Genomic DNA, 16,923 nt, shown 5'->3' with positions numbered 1-16,923 from the left:
GGGAAAGAAAATAATTTACAGGGTATGGAAAAACTTTGGAGCAGCTTTTAAGAAACATGCCATGGAAGATCAACTTTATGTTGCTGCATCAAGTAAAAAAACCATTGAATTCAAGTTTTACTTTTTTTTCCCCCTCAGGAGAAGAGATTCCTAGACTAATAAAAGCGTACTTGGAAGTGAAGTTCAGCTGAGGATTTGCAAAGTGATTTTAATGATATAGAATAGGAAGTTTATGGTTTATATTTTATCTGATTCATTCAAATTCCATAGAGAATCCAAGAAATATATTTTGATAGGTATTAATAGCATCAAACAATTTTTGCTGTATAAAGAGAAAATTTAATTCTTTAAGAACAGGTAAGTAAATATTAGATAAAAAATCTTTTTTAAGACTCAACAGTGCAAAAGGGGTTGTTTACAATAATTATCTTATTATTCATCTCCTTATTTGTACACCTGAGCAAGTACATATCTTATTGTTCTTTTTCCAATACTAGACTATAACTCTACTAAATATATGCTGTTGTCAAGACAAATTAATTCACTGTTTGTTTATACTGTTTTGTTTTATGACTGCTCTGTTTCAAACTACTAATCTTTAATGGTTTTAAACTACTAATCTTCAATGTTTCTTTTTAACTTTTTTTTTCTTTCTTTTTTAACTTTTTTTTTTTCTTTTTCTAAAAATCAGCAAATGAATGCAGGTCCTTCCTTTTAAAGCCAAACAGAAAGAGAAAAATATTTGAGTTTGCATGCCACAGCTGCAGGCTGTGAATTATCACACTAGGGAAGAGTGGAAATACCACCCACATAATCCAACAAGAGGCCTGATTCATTTTGTGTCTGAAGCAATCATTGTGGTCTTACAAAGCTGAAATGAGTTTCCTTTGCAATCTTCACAGGAGAAAAAAATGAGAATATCATCCTTACTAGTTCAAAGCAAGATTCCACTTTTTAATTTATTTTTAGTCCTATTTTTCATTTTTATTTTTCTTCCTTAGTTTCTTACTATTTTGCAACTAGTTGACTTTACATATAACAGTGGAATTGAATTTGAGATAGGATATAAAGGGGACCCAGGCAATATCTTCCCAGCCCTATCAATCCCAGCGGAACCTGTGACAAGTGATTTAGTTAGTGTATGAGAACCAGATCCAAGGAACTTTGCAGAGCCTGTTTTTTAGGCTTCTAATCGTCCCAGGGCAATCATTCCTTGCAAAACTCGCTTCCTATCTCACACACAAGGGGAGTTACTGTGCCATCTGTTTAAGATCCCAGTGGAAGCACCTGCCTAGGGTCCTCTCTAAATATGCAGGACTCTACTCAGTATGCATAGACACACTTTATGTAGCTTCCTACAGATCATCAATAGTGAATAATGAAGAGAGAGATATTAAATTCTGCCTTTCAGATTCTTTACTCAAGGCTGTAGGGAGGTTTTGTCCTCTTGGGATCCTAATGCTTGAATTTTCACTTGAAGAGCTTTAAAGTGCTCAGGATCTTTCTTTCAAAAAATGAGCTGGATTAATGATTTAAAAGTTCAACTACTGACAGATGAAATGATGACTGTAGTAAAAGTCTACTGGTTGCAGTACTTGTCCAGAAACAATCCTTGTTATTGCATCAAAATATTCATACACTTGCTGTCCATCCCTTCATACAACACTACAGTCACGGGGCTGTGGTTATTAGGGCAGGAGGACAGAAGGGAGGAAGGAAGAAAGGGAAGGAGGAGGGAGGAAAGGGGAAAGAAAGGTAGCTGATTTGAATTCTTCTGCAGAAGCAAGTGGAATGAAATATATGCTTTTTTTTTGCAGTTGTACTAGGTGATCTTTGAAGGTCTCTTCGAACTGGAACTATTCTATTCTACATCCCCACTTAATATCTTCAACATGAGATTGACACTTGTGTTCTACAGGAAGTGGAAACCGCAACTATATGTTTAATGTGTGTGAGTAGGTGCACTTTGAGAACTCTTTCAAGACCGAATCTCTCAGCTGAGTTGGACAGCTGCATGAACAATTTCAGGATACTGACCAAGCTTAGGGCTGGGTGATGTACCAACGTGCTCCTTTCTCTCAGGAAATCATAAAGCTGTGGAAGAGTTCATCTCTTAATCTGACTTTACAAGTCTTTATCATAGAAAGTTCATGGATTTCAGATTGTTCCTAGCAAGCAAAGATTTAAATTAATTAAAGCACTTAATGTTATTGTAATTACTTTTTACTTTCACATAATAAAAATTGTCTAATATTTCAATATTTTACTGCTGTAACCTTTCTCTACATTTAAATTAGTTAAACTCGTTTTATTATATACAGTTCTAAATCTTTAGTCACATCTATATGTGCAGAAATTTATGTGTATTTTGAAGCTAAAACCTAGATCAGTACTTACTCTAGTGACAGCAGAAATACAGCTCAGAATTCAGTAACCTCCCACAAATTTTGCTGAGATTAGCTAAGTTCTAAGGAGATATAGGTAGTATATTTATTAGCCTTAGATATATGTAATGATCTTGTAGTAACCATTGTTTTAAGCTTCCATAAAGAAAAATAAAACTGAAAAATTATATGTCAGCTCACCACTTTTCAATTTACTCATAAAACATAGCCTTAGCTGTATTTTATTATGTATATTAAGGAGCTGTAATCTCTGAAAAGCTTGCCAGGCTTTGCCTGTGAACTCACACTAACAGGCATCCTAAACAGAAAAGGAACCTGAATACAGGGGAAATAACTCTTCTGAGAGCTTTGGCATGGTCCACGTTGCCAGGGAAACCTCTTCTTTGTCTCTACGTGTTCAGAATGGCTGCCTCATTAGACACTGAACCTGATCATCACTTTACACTACGGGGGAAGGGGGGGGAGGGGAAAGGGAAGGAGAAAAACCAACAGGTCTACAAATCTTAAAGAAAAAAAGAGTGCCAAGAATGAATAGGGCTAATCTTAAATAAATCTATGTATAATTACAATCATAATTATGTTCTGTTGAGAGTAAATTTGCCTAGGCTGCTTTATTCCACATTTATCTGCAGGTGAAGGAATGAGCAATTCCTGATTGTCTTTTACTGCATTTAAAAAAAAAAAAAAAGAGTGCAAACCACAGAACTGGTCAATTGCCCATTTTGTCTAAAATATATGTCTTACTTTTAAATATTGCAAAACATCTATTTAATAAGGTCATTCAGCTTACTTAACTGCCTGAGACATTGCTTTAGCACTGCTGCAGCAGATTTTATTGATCGAGTCAGAAGCATAAAATGGCAGGGAAAAACCTATAGAAGTGCATTTATTATTCTGATCATAAAGATGAGTGGTGAAAAAAATAGTAAAAAAGTGAAAATATACAGTGACAAGATAGTTACTTTATGTTAACTACTGAGTTTTAATCAAGATACTAAAACCAGCACCACATAAACATCTGAACTGCAGCAGAACTAGATGCAGTTTCAAGGCATTACTCATTGGTAATACAACTATGAACCCAAGGTCCCTTAGGAGCTCAGCTCCTGCCCTTGGCTGATGAGAAAAGCCTTTGAAAACAGGGTCAGAGCTTAACCTCCACCCTCTGTGGCTTATAAATATCAAGAAAGGGAAAGGATTTTAAAGTCATCGTCCCCACAACTCTGTTCTCTGAGAGGAAAAATGAAATCCAAATCACAGGTGAAACAGTTAATAAATGCCAAACTTCTTTACTCATATTTATGAAGAGGGAAAGCAACCGAGCTAGAATTTTTTTTTTCCTTTTTTTCAACTGTACCAGATGTGAAATGGAGTAGTTAGGTGCAAAAACAAGAGCACACCTGACCAGGTGGTCTGAGATTAACTGGTTACTTTCCACGAGTATAAAGAAATTACACAAACTAGATTTCCATGCCTCTGGACCTGTTTTCCTTCTTACTTAGTGATAAACTATGTTGAATTTCTGTTGCCTGAGGAATGATATTTAAATTAATTATTTTTTTTTAAAGAATGCTTTTCTCATAACAAACATTCCTCGGTGATAACATTATTAAAATAGGGCTTGCATATTACAGCTGGAAGAAAAGAGCAAGGAAATGGCAGAGCTTAATCACCTATCCACTACATGGCAAGAACACACACACACACACTTTGTCTCCTTGGAAGGTAATTCTTTTCAGTTCCATGGTGAAATGCTCTCAAAATTTAATGAAAGATGAGTTACCACCAAGATAAATAATTTTTCCAAATGGGGACCTGAGGCAGAGAAAGCTATTTTGGAGAGCTCCTGTAACCATCAGAGTGTTTTGCTTTCTATACGGCACCCTTTTAAAAAGTTACACATAGAGAAGAACTAGATGAAGATATTTAAAATCAATATACAAGGCAAGAAGTAGCAGCAAGAAAGGTACCAGAATATTGTTTGAAGTAGGCCTGATATGCAAGATTTGAAGCAACTGTTCTTTACACCACTGATTAATAACAACTTTTGGTAAATATAGAGAAGGTAAATAGTTCCTCTTGGCTTTCCTTTTGAGTAAATACACACAAGAACACCAAGGTTTGAAGAAGAAGATTAAAAAACACTGCCCAAATCTTAGTGCATAAATGTGTGAGCCCGAATGTCTTTTGGAAAAGGTAATTAAATAGAAGATACAGTTATAACTGGGTAGTAGTTATTATAATCACTCTATTTTATTATGTTAGTTTAACTGAACCAGGCTGGAAACTCTAGGACTTCAGTGTGAGCTACATTTCAAAGTCCCATTCATGTTTTGAGCTGTCAAGTACCAGATCTTTTCTTGAGTTAGTCTCTACTGACATCATTTCTTGATTGCATTTCTCTACTGACATCATTTCTTGATTGCATTAACAGACCTAAAATGTAAAATCTTGTGTCTCTTCACTTTTGAAGAGGAGTTTAGAAAGAATGTTGAAGAGATTTCAGTAACTTACTGATCTCTCAATGCAGAAAGAGAAAAATGTTTAAGAAAAAATATGTACACTTTTCAGTCTCAAATATTTTTCAGAAATGTAAGACAAGCTTTCTTACACAAAACCACAAAAAATAAAGAAGGGATATTCAAATACAACTTTTGATCTAGCATAGCTTTTAAGCTTATACATCAATTTTAGCCTTCATATGAATCAGTTGCTAGTATCTAATTGCCAAAAAATGCACAAGTTGTACTGCTGTTATGGTTCAGGGCCTCACTTTAAAGAAGGAAAAGCTTCTTCCTACGCACTTTGTAAAATTTCTGCAAAAGCTGTACTTATCAGTGCATTGAAACTAATTTCTTTTTCAATGTACCAAACTATATAAGGTACCAATTAGCTCACATTCCTTTGTTTTACATGCAGTGTTGTGAGACCCAAAGAAACAGTCTTACCAAAGTTTTGGCCCATTAAATATTACATACTCAGTATGCAGGCCCCAGAGTAGAAATGGATGCAAAATCACTATTATCACTGAATCAGAAACTTCCAGAACTAAAAATATAAGCCGTTCTAGTTGGAGGTAGAGGACCACTAAGGAAAAAGGGCACTTTTACAGACTGCAAAAACCTTAGGAGTCTCCAGACAAAAGTCCTAAAGTCATCACTGGGTCCACAAACTGATGCTTGCACATACAAGTCAGCCTTTCCATATGAAAATCAGAAAATAAGTAAGCAAAAGGTTTGGACCTTTCAGAGTGGTTTAAGTCACAAGCAGACTGTATATTATAGATGCCAAATATCCTCACAAGATCCTTGGCCCTATGATGCAGCATGTGTTTTGCTCTCTGATCTCAGCACAGCACCAAGGCCACTTCAAGAAAGAAAGCAGCAGGCCAGCTTCATCTTTATCCTATTATTTTTCACATGTGACAGTGTGCACTCCTTGGGTAAGCAACTAAAGTCACTAAATGCAGGCAAGGATGCAATTCCTAGCTCTTGCACCAGGCACATACCGGGAAAGAAATCACATCTTTTGTTTAAGGTACCCACAGAAGGGACACAGAAGGAGACACAGGTCTCCCACCTTAGTTGGTGTTATCAGAACATAAAGAGTGCCCATGTTTCTTTCTTGTGTTTCTTTCTTCCCTTGAAAAGTCACCTTTAAAGGCACACGCACATATTCCTTCTGAGGTACCTCAATTAACAGGTACAGTCAGTGAAGGGAATCTTAAAGACTGTATTTGAGTCCAGTGAGAAAATTGCAGTCTGTTGTGTCTCTGCTCTGCTTCTCTGTTTGTTGAATATAATAAACAGAAACACTTTATCAAAGCTGGAAAGAGAAGCCAGAAGTGTAAACTATAAATGGGTCTGCCAAATGCCAATTAGCCTACCAAATTTATTACCAAATTATTACCAAAGCCCCCTTTGTTTGGATACTTTGAATGTAATTTTACCTTTAAAAGGAAGTATTCTTATCAATCAATTGATATTTTTAAACACCATACTGCCATTGCAAAATGAAAATCACTGACTGCTCTCACACAAATTTGGTACTGGCAGAGCTATAAAAGTATCCTTTCTAAGTGTTAAGCCTTGGGACATTGTATTTATGCAGTTTAACAGTAATTTTTGTTTCAGCATAACATATATTAGAAATCTCAGACACATCTTAAGGATTATTTTTAGGTTTTCTTTCCTGTCTCTCCATGCTTTTGCCTTTGAAATTATCTCTGAAACAATTGTATTGCATGCATTTTTGTGACTGGTATTTCAGGTGTAGTCAAGAATATATGAAAGGATGCAAAACGACACTCTCTTCTGGGTTCAAAATTTTAGCTATACTTGCATTGATATTGCAGGTGAAAGACACAAAAAAAAAAAAAAAAAGAAAAGAAATAAACCTGTTGGTAGCAACCTACCGTTGTCAGTCTTACTCCCAATCACACCGAGGCAGAAAGCAGCCCTGACACTTCTGTGACTGCTCCAGCCCATTGTAAACAGGAGGTGGCAGTTCTAGTCTTTGATCCCATATGCTGCAGTGTTATAAAACGGCAGTAACTAGCTGGGGAAGACATTTCCACAATACGCAAGCTAAATAGCTTTTCCAAGGCTAACTGGAGCTGCTTCCCCTATAATCCCTTTTTGCAGAAGGCTAAAAAGTGCTACAGAAAGAAAAAAAGATAAAAATTAGAGCAGCTTTCTCACAGCTCAGTGTTGGTATTGTGATAGAGACTCTGGAGCTATCTGCACAGCATCCAAGGGTTTTTTTTTTTTTTTCAGTGTGCAACCACGTGAAAACTGTGGTTTCAGGGCTTTTGTGGAAACAAAATCCTCTTCATTCATCTCGTGCTCTCTCTCATGCATTAGTTTCACAAATCTTTCTTATCACAGAAAATGCTTTTCATTCACTCTACAATACTAAAATTCTGCTTTAAACTAAATTAATACACCCTTCTGCCATTCTGTGACAGGGGGAAATCTACCAGGAATGGACCTAAAATCCAACCCAGCATGTGCAACAGGCCATTATTTTTAGTTTCTGTTGTCTTTCTGAGAAGCTCTTCATTTGCTAAGAAGACATTGCTTTATCATTAAAGGATAACTTCAGGATGGAACCTCCTCTGTCAGGTCAAGGTATGGAAATGAGAGCCTCAAACCACATGTTAAAAAACCCTGTGACAGTAAAGACCAACAGCAAAGTAGAGCCACTCTGAAAGTCTTTCACTACAAAAAGAAAAGGAGCAGAACAGGGGAGGTAAGAAGGTGTGAAGGAGACAGTCTGCCATGTAAGAGAAATAACACAAGTAAGCATTGTATTTACCACTTTTTAATCCAGGTCTACATCTGATGATGAAAAATGTCACGAATCACAGCAGAAATATATTGCACGACCATTCTGATCAAATAATTGTTACCTTTCTGATATTCCACATACATCATCCTTGTAAGTAACTTCTCTTAGAGTAGAATGACTGCTTTGTACTGTGGTGTGTGAAACTAGGACATAATGTCATGGCCATAGATAACAAAATATCCTACTCTTCCCATACTGTCGTCCAGTGGGAACTCCTGTAGTCAGAGATTCAGCAGTGTACATTAATCTTCACAGGGTTATACAGGACATCTCTAACTCAATTCCCTTACATCCTCAAAACTGAGTATGTCCAGTTGCAGAAAGATAAGACATGAGTCTGATATTGTTTATCAGACAGGCACATACTCCGACATATTTCACAATAGGAGGGAAATCTGGATCATGTCTTGTAGCTGTGGAGGAGAATAAGAGTGGTAAATCCAGTACTGAACTGAGGAAGAAATCTGGTTAGAATTGTGGAAGTATTCAGGAGACAGGAAAGTAGTACAGAGGTATTGACACATATAATTCTTGCAGAATCTTTCTGAGAGATCTAGGAAGCATTTTAAGGATTTGCATACAATGAAGTTCTCACAGTTTAGTTACTGTGTATCAACTGAGCCATGGTAACAGTCCCCAAGAGTATCTTTTGGCCAAAATCAGGTGCAGAACACTGCTTCCCCTTCTTTACTCTCCAACCTAGCTCTGTTTAACAGCATTGCATTTACTGAGCACTAGAGGAGCATAGATGAACAGGTTAGTTGTTCTTCTGACATATAGTACTTCAGGCTGTGTTAATCTGACATGATATCTGTTTCCTTGGATTATTTCCTAAAAAAACTATTGAGGCAGGGTAAAATCAGCATTGCATAACCTAATTTAAGGGGACATCTGGCAAACCAAACTTCTCACACAGAAGAAGATTTCATGGTAAGAGCTAAGAAGCTGTGAAAAGATTCACAGATGTTCTGGGTATAAAACAGAAGAATTAAAAAAAAAAAAAAGAATGACTTGGGTTCCTAAACTTCTGTTCTAAGCAGAGGTAGGTGCCTTTCTGCCTACCACAAAGATTCCTCCTTTAAAGTTTGACATTACGACATTTTCACATTAAGACATTTTCATAGTCTCCCTCTATCCATAAAAAATAAGAGCAACCCCCAACTGTACCACTCATAAGGAGCAATATTTCCTTGTCACGTGGAAGAGATTTTAAGCCAAAACTTGAACTTCATTTCCCTGTGAATGTGCAAAACCCAAACATCATGGGGCATCCTAAGATATGTTTTTTTTTCCAGTGACTCCACTGAAAATTGTATAAACTCTGCATAACTATCCCAAGTTTCCTGTGGCTAGAATCATCATGAATCCCTGTGTTGCATACCCCTGACAAGTGCCTTGAAGAGCATTCTACAGAGTTAGTCTTTTTTTTCTCCTCTCTTGCACGCTGCTATTCTTTTATGCAGTAAGGACAGCTCTATCTCTGAGAATCCTTCACCTTGGTAGAGCAGTTAGCATTTGGGAGACCAGGGCTCCTCTTGCTGTGTAAGCACTGGATGCTAATCTCACACATAGAAGTTCCATGTGGCTCATGGTGGCACGCAAGCGCCTGCACAGTTCAGCTGTGTTCTGAGCAGACAAACACAGCTCCGCACTCCTGCCAAGAGGGGAAAGAGTTGCCTATTCTGGGAATCACATTTTGAGTGTTTCAAGGCCTAGCAGTGGTTATGATAGCTATGGAGCCTTGCAGATGTCTGTTAGGAGAGGAAGACAAATGAGACACTCAGCATGGAAACTGAGGCAGACAGAGAGCAATGTGGTTGGCGAAAGGCAGTTCTGAGACTACGAAGTAGACGATGTGGTATCTGCGCCCCTCTGAGAAATCACATTTATAAAACTATTGTTGAAGCTCAGGTATGTAAACTGTCCTGAATAGTTTCAGTGACATTACTGAGGAATAAACTTAGGTGTGTTGTTAAGTACCTTGAAAAAGAAAAGGAATACAATATATCAACTCCATTAAACTTTTAAAATGTTTGAAAAAAGCTTAGAAAGAGATATAAAGACTCAGGCACCCAAACAAGTTGCTGAAGGTTAAAAAGCTATTGCATGTCAGCCGAGACACTCTAACTGTTCATGTGAATTCTCTTCCATTGCAGATGTGACTAAATCAAATTATCTCAATTTTTCAAGTGTAGAAACCCACACATAGACATGTGAGCAGAGGGGAGGAGAGGAGATGAAAATGGAGAGGAAGAGAAAGAGGCAGAGGGAAGGGAAGAAGGAAACTACCTGCCATCAAGAGCCAAATAATTGAGAAAAGTGTCAAGCATAAAATCACGGTTTCTGGAAGCAGAGAGACAGTACTTAGAGACATGTGAAAAACACTAATCTAAACAAAAAATGAAAAGTGGCACAGAATTCGAATGGGTGAATTCTACATTAAAAGTTGGATAATGTCACAGAAAACAGTATGTTTTTTATTTTTATCTTTTACCATCTCAGTATTTGTAAACTGAGTTTACCTGAGGTTTTTCCCCTCAACATTAGATATTAATATTTCTGACTTACTGTACTCATTTTCACTGTTTCTCCTAGAATTTCATACACAGTAAGCAGATTTTTCCAATAATTTATCAGAGACATTTTCTTCTCAAAACCAAAACAAACAAAACAAAACACTTCTTTTTCTTTTTCTTTTTTTCTTTGTTTCTCTAAGCCACATGTGCATAAAGACGCATATTCTCCTCCACTGTCTTTTTGGTCTTGCCGGTTGCATTCTTCTCACTTTTGTCACCAGTTTTGCTTCATGAGCATTAGATGTTTCATTAGTTATGATTCGTCAGAAAGGCATAATCATACCAGTTCCTGCTCACTGTCTTCTACTTTCATTTAAATATAAAATCTTTGCCTGCTGCTGTGCTATCAAGTATGTTTTATTCCCTGGATATTATAATAAATATTGAAACTGCCTTTTCTTGTTTCTATCAAAAGGAGGAAACAAAGTTGTGGTTTTGTTTTGCTTTACTTCTCAAATGTTCATGTCATTTCTAACTATCCTGATTTTTTTCTTTCTGGTGAAGGGTTTATTATGATTATTTTTGCTAAATAAATCATATTGTGGTCTAAATAAAATTAGCCTATAAATTTAAACAACATAATGATAAAATGGAAATTTTAAGCACAAGGCATTCTTCTTAGTAATTGTTGGATTTCTGTTTAAAAACAAATTCACAGATACTGAATTTGTGATAAAACAAGCAAGACTGAAACCTGCAAGTAACTCTGAGTCTGCAGACTGTCATTAGCACAAATGTGGTATTGGTAGTAGTGACTTATTTCCCCTTTAAAAAATAATAAGAAAAGAGAACAAATCTTTAGTGGTATATACACTTTCTTTAGCCATTAATCACTAGCACCAAAACCTCATAAATATGGTGACAGACACAGAGTAATTTTTATATTTCAGAAAAGGTCAATCAAAAATAGATATGGTAAAAGTCCAGTCAATAAATAATCTTATAAGGCTAAACATTGCACTCATTCTTTTCAAGTCACTCATTAGTCATCTACAGTGCCCTCAATGACATTTTTAACGTATTATTTCAAAGTCCTTTCTTTATTATAGAGAAGGGAAATATTTTTAGCTTGCAAAGCTCCATCTGTAGTTGAGGTCTGGTTCACCATAAATGAACAATTTCCCAGTGGACAAGAAACTACTGTGACAGGCACATTAATAATACCTCTGAACATGTACTGCCCCATTTCATTTTTTTGAAGAGACTTACAGTTTTATGGAGAAAGAGTAGAGGAACAAAAGGAAGAAGGAAAAAAGAGGTAGGAAAGGTTATTTTTGTGCTATAGCTAGTTGAATTAGCCATTATTTAACATTTCATCTTTTAAATTACTGCTTAAAATCACAATCCTAAGCCTAGGTTTTCACTTTCAGTAGAAGGAGCTGCATCTTTGCATAACACGCCAGTCCTCTAAGGGTAAAATTTCTGAAGATGGTTAAATGACTTGGGTATCACTTTGAACTTGAAAGACACTGGATGCCTTTCAGGCATTTTCTTAAATCCCTGGAAATGGCTTAGATGCCCATGTAATTTTCTGAATTCCCCTCTCTCTGGCCCACCCCATCCCACCCCCAATGTCCAACAAACATTAGGAAGTCTAATATAAGCATCTAATTTTGAAAAACTGTCCCTTATGAATGTACCGTTCAATGTGTTCCGTTCCTTTCATTCTACATTGAAATAATTCGCACTGAATTGACACAGCTATTAAATGTACTGTAATAAGTTCCTGAAGAGATTTCTTCTTTTTATGATCCTAAATTTGAAAATCTAAATTTTGATAAACTTTTGAATTACTTAGGTCACAGGGTCTTATTTTCAAAAATGTCTCCATCTCTGAGTAGTCTGTCCCATTGAAAGTCACTATTTGACTGTAATATTATTCATAGGATGTATTTGATCTATTCACATTTTATCTATTCACACAGGAGATCTGCTCTTCAGCTGTTTGATGGCAATTTTACAAGGACTATAATGACAAATATCCAAATATAAATGATTAATAAATCACTTAGTTATGCAGTTTCAGAAAAATAATCTGCTCAATGTATTAAAAAAAAAGTGAAGAAACTTTTCAATTGGGAATATAGAGGCTGCCAAATACTTGTAAATAATTTGTAAAATACAGAATGAATTTTCTAATCACTGTAACAAATAAAGGGAAAATTACTGGGAATTCAGAGAAAATAAGAATGCTCAAGGGCATGGAAAAAACTAATATGAGTGTGAAAAGACTGGGATTTTTTTCTGAAAAGAAAAAAAGAAATCAGAAATGTATATAAAATAATGAACAATCAAAAGAGCAAGACGAAAAGAACAAACCCCCCCATTTTGTAGCCCAGTTCTGTGATATAAGCACAAAGAGATAAATGGTGGAAGGCTTGAGTAAATAAAAGGATATAGTTCCTCACAAAACGTTAAGTCACTAAGGCAAAGAAACTGAAAAGAGTAAAATGAAGACTGGACATGCAATTCCCAGTGTGGATCAGTGTGGTACTTCTAACCCAAACAGTCTGGGTGAAAAAGAGATTCCAACACACCCTGGAATACGATGAGGTATGTGAAGGGGACCTCAGGCTACATACGATGGCACAGCAGTACTTCTCGTCGGTGACGGATAGATAAAGCACTGGGTAGGACTGCACTGTAGGGGAAGGTTGTATCCCACAGGTTCACAAGGCTTGATTTTGCCATCTGTGTAGGGGAAGGATAATCAAAGACCAGGACAAAAAGAATTGCAATATTTATTGTGTTCTATTTCCCTTATGAAACTGTATAAATCTTTGTTGTGCAACAACTTTTGAGAGTGAGGGTAAGTGGAAGAAGAAGCTATAAACATGAAAAGAGAAGCATTGATACACAACACATTATGCTGATGACAGTATTTGTGAAGTATTCTTATGACCTACATTTCTAATTAAGAGCAACTCAAAAAGTTTTGGTTTTTGCTGAGTTGTATGAGAGAAGATAGTTTTATATCTGTCAACCCTTTCCTTGTGTCTGCAAATACTGATCTGAAAACTGATATTTGCACTGTAGTAAAGCATCTGGAAGAAAAGAAGGTTATCAGAAGCAGTCAACATGGATTCACCAAGGGAAAGTCATGTCTGACTAATCTGATAGCCTTCTATGATGGCGTGACTGGATGGGTGGATGAGGGGAGGGCAGTGGATGTTGTCTACCTTAACTTCAGCAAGGCTTTCGACACGGTCTCCCACATCATCCTCACAGGTAAGCTTAGGAAGGGTGGGTTAGATGAATGGACAGGGCAGTGGATTGAACAGTGGCTGACAGATAGAGCTCAGAGGGTTGTGATTAGTGGTGCTGAGTCTAGTTGGAGGTCAGTAATGAGTGGTGTTCCCCAGGTGTCAGTACTGGATCCAGTCCTGTTCAATACATTCATCAATTACCTGGATGAAGGGATAGAGCATACCATCAGCAAGTTTGCTGATGACACAAAACTGGCAGAGGTGGCTGACACACCGGAAGGCTATGCCACCATACAGCATGACCTGGACAGGCTGGGGAGTTCGGTGGAGAGGAACCTAATGAAGTTCAACAAGGGCAAGTGTAGGGTACTGCACCTGGGGCGGAATAACCCCATGCATCAGTACAGATTGGGGGCTGACCTCCTTGACAGCAGCTCTGTGGAAAGGGACCTGGGTGTCCTGGTGGACAACAGGATGACCATTAGCCACCAATGTGCCTGGTGGCCAAGAGGGTGATTGGCATCCTGGGGTGCATCAAGAAGAGTGTGGCCAGCAGGTCGAGGGAGGCCTTCCTTCCCCTCTACTCTACCCTGATGAGGCTGCATCTGGACTATTGTGTCCAGTTCTGGGCTCCCCGGTTCAAGAAAGACAGGGAACTGCTGGAGAGGGTTCAGCAAAGGGCTACAAAGACATTTAGGGGATTAGAACATCTCGCATATGAGGAAAGACTGAGGGACTTGGGTCTTTTTAGTTTAGAGAAAAGAAGACTGAGGGGAGATCTTATCATTGCTTATAAAAGGGAGGGTGCCAGGAGGATGCGAACAGTCTTTTTTCAGTGGTGCCCAGTGATAGGACAAGAGGTAACGGGCACAAAGTTGAACATAGGAAGTTCCATCTTAACATGAGAAGGACCTTCTTGACTTTGAGGGTGGCAGAGCACTGGAACAGGCTGCCCAGAGAGGTGGTGGGGGCTCTGACTCTGGAGTCATTCCAAACCTGCCTGGACACCATCCTGTGCAACCTGCTGTAGGCCACCCTGTTCTGGCGGGGGGCTTGGACTAGATGATCTCCAGAGGTTCCTTCCAACCATCACCATTCTGTGATTCTGTGATTCTGTGTATGTATTATACTTAGACATTTTTTTCCTGCTATTACTTGGGTTTACTCAGTACAATAAAATTCTAAGAAACAAAGCAGAAATAATTTTCAAAATCTCCAACCATAACATGCATACCTGCATGCTTTGTAAAGGTATGCAGAAGGTCTAAAATTTTTAGTTTCAATGTGAAACTTCTGTATAACACAGACGTTGAGAACTTTTTAAAAGCTCCATTAACATCTGCGGTCTGTATTTTCATAAACTCAGTCTAGAGAGAGAATAAAAGCATTTCTATATGATTGGATTTAGAACAGCAGCAACTGGGTCTGACTGCATATACACAACATGAGAAATTATTTAGCTATCAGCTCAGCCGTGATAACCATATACGTACATCTGCTGAGTCCATGCCAGTTGTGGAGTGGATCTCTTTCTCTGAAATTCAGGAACACCACAGATAATTAATTTATTATTGTGAACTGACTTTGCAATAGTTTAATTAAGATTGCAGATCAGCCTCAGGGCTGACTATTATTATGGCATAGATGATAATTTAAAAGTTGAATAGCACTGATCTGGACATGCTAGATTAGTCACTTGGAAATAGTGTTTTCACATCTATTAAAAAGCCTCATCTTTATCACAATATTTGAAAATCTCTTGCCTGATTTCCTGGCATCATGCATGTAGCAAAGGCATTTTGTATATGTGTTAGTAATGAACAGTCTTTGGAGGGAGGCTTTGAGCAGCAGAGATTTGTAAACATAACTTTCACTGCTCAGTAACTAAAAAATGGACCAAGAACTTAGAGAAACACAGGAGGTGCAGAATATAAAATCAAAATGACTAGCCACAGCGCACAGTCAAGAGAGCACTACTTAATCTTCTGATTCTAAAGTTAAAACTGCCAACTTGTGAACCACACGGAAGAACGATTAAGCATGTTGATCTTAGACTACGGGTTTGAACCAGCCAAAAATGGAAAACAATTGGATTCTGAATGAAAATGCTTCTTTCATTATAACACTGAACGAGCTTTTATAACAGCAGGAAAGAAAAGTAACCGTTTCACTCCAGTCCTTGTGCATACCAGAGAGTCTGAATGGGAAGTGCCCTTTCCCCACTATGTGATTGAAAATAGCAGGTGATGAGTCGAGTTTGCTGTGAAAGAGCAATAAAATATAAACTTACCGAGAAAGTGAGCTGTTCTGTTTCAACTTGTTCTGTTTTCATGTGTTTCTGAAGCTTGATTACTTGGGTACAGCAAAGAAACAATTCCCATGAGCTAGTTTCTCATTTTGAGAACAGAAAGGAATAATATCAAGTGGTGCAAGGAAGCAAGGGTGACTAAGGCTGGGAGTTGTGAGGGCTTAACATTTCTTGGAACCCTCTAGGGTCAGTTCCCTTCTGAAGACACCTACTCCTAGGCATTCAGAATCTATCAGTTGCTTTTAATAAGAAATCTTTCAATAGATTTATTTGCTTTAAACAAGACCATGGAAGAAAATAATGGCTTATTCTATTCTGCCTCCCACATGATCAACCAATTTAGAAGCCAAATGCCAGTTACAGAAACTTTATTAATGGCGATACCTGAGTCAGGATTAAAAAAAAAACCAAACAAAATAAAGTAAAACCAGACCAAACCTTACCTTTTTGTCTTTTAGCTTATAAGTTGAGCTGGGCTGGCGGTTAGAATAAACACAAAACAGATATTATTTGCAAATTGCTGAGATAAAAAAAGCTAGACCCCGTAATGTTTTAGAAAGCTGCACTCTAGAGTAGAGTAGAACTTTAAGCAAAGACGTTCTGGGTGACTTTTTTCTACAAAAGAACTTTAACTTTTTTCCTCCTGTTTTTTCTCCCTTCTTGCACACAAGAACTGGTGAATCTGCACATTTATAACATCCATGAAATATTAAATAGCAATTCAGATATTGTCTAATTTCCCAGAAAAGAAACCTTATTTTATGCACTGCTGAAAAATTAGAAACTTTACTTGATATTACTTAACCATATGTTAGAGAATGTAAATGGTGAAGCAGAGACTATGTGAAAGTTATGTAACATCAAAAAAGAGAGTTATTTAAGAAAAATCTCATTTAGTACTGTTTTGTTTATGCTATTGTTTACAAATTCACTAAAAAATTGAACAACATGCCAAGGAATAGGATTTAATTAGCTTGAAGTGTGAAGAACCCATACATATTTAAGTTTTGACCTGCACTTGCATCTGTTCAAAAACTCATAGGTACATGAGACTGGTCACATATCTGTGTACTTGTGAT

The sequence above is a fragment of the Charadrius vociferus genome, unplaced genomic scaffold (genome assembly GCF_000708025.1).
Source record: "Charadrius vociferus isolate BGI_N301 unplaced genomic scaffold, ASM70802v2 scaffold14, whole genome shotgun sequence".
Taxonomy (NCBI): Eukaryota; Metazoa; Chordata; class Aves; order Charadriiformes; family Charadriidae; genus Charadrius; species Charadrius vociferus.
The sequence above is the reverse complement of the archived record's forward strand: the minus strand, read 5'-3'. Positions refer to the sequence as shown.